The following is an 862-nucleotide window of genomic DNA, read 5'->3' on the forward strand; positions in this document are numbered from 1 at the left end:
TCCCCATTCCTCAAGTAACACTTCATGATTTGAAGAGTGGAATAGTGCTTTTCAAGCCAAAAAACAAAATGGTGGAAGAGATGAAAGGACAGAGCAGCTGAAAGTCAGGAGGACATGGATTTAGTTCCTACCTCAAGCATTTACTAGTTGTGGGACCCTAGGTAAGTCATTGAATCTCTCTGCGGTTTAGTCTCCTAGTCTGTGAAAAGAAGGATTGGAGAAAAGTGGGAAGATGGCACCCAAGGGGAAGGGCAGCTTTAGCAAAGGAGGGAAAGGAGGATCAGCTTCTGGGAGTGAGAATGCAGATAAGGAGGCTCAGGGTCCCAAAGGTGGTAGAAATGCAGTAAAGGTCCCATACATTCTGTGTGAAAAGCATGGCAGAGTCACGGAGGCCATAGAAAAACTCAAATTTGGAATGAGATTCAATGAAGTTGCCTCTTAGTACAGTGAAGATAAAGCCTGGCAAGGGGTGAGATTTGGACTGGATGACAAGAGGGTCTGTGGTAGACAGCATTTGCCTTGCCTGTCAGTGGCCTGGACAAGTCTATGCACACAGATCCTCCAGTGAAAACCAAATTTGGGTTCCATGTTATCATGGTTGAAGGGAAAAAATAAACTGTGATAAATGAATTGATTATAAAAAAAAGGGTTGGATTCCTTGACCTCTAATGCCCCTTCTATCTCTAAATCTCTGATCCTATAGACTTGGGGTTCACTGCATGAATCCCAGGGACATTGACATAGTGAGACTCCTGTACATGAGTCGAGGTGGTATATGGTATTTCCAAATATTTATGAAAATGATTTCCTTTTCCCCCTTCTCCTGGGGCAGAGTTGGGAATCTAGGATTGAGATGGCAAAG

At 43.7% G+C, this 862-nt stretch overlaps 1 pseudogene; it reads left to right on the forward strand.

The window, feature by feature from the left end:
• The first annotated feature begins 223 nt into the window (after positions 1–223).
• LOC118845475 lies at positions 224–615 on the forward strand (annotated as a pseudogene).
• The last annotated feature ends 247 nt before the right edge of the window (positions 616–862 follow it).

The sequence above is a fragment of the Trichosurus vulpecula genome, chromosome 4, assembly GCF_011100635.1.
Source record: "Trichosurus vulpecula isolate mTriVul1 chromosome 4, mTriVul1.pri, whole genome shotgun sequence".
Taxonomy (NCBI): domain Eukaryota; kingdom Metazoa; phylum Chordata; class Mammalia; order Diprotodontia; family Phalangeridae; genus Trichosurus; species Trichosurus vulpecula.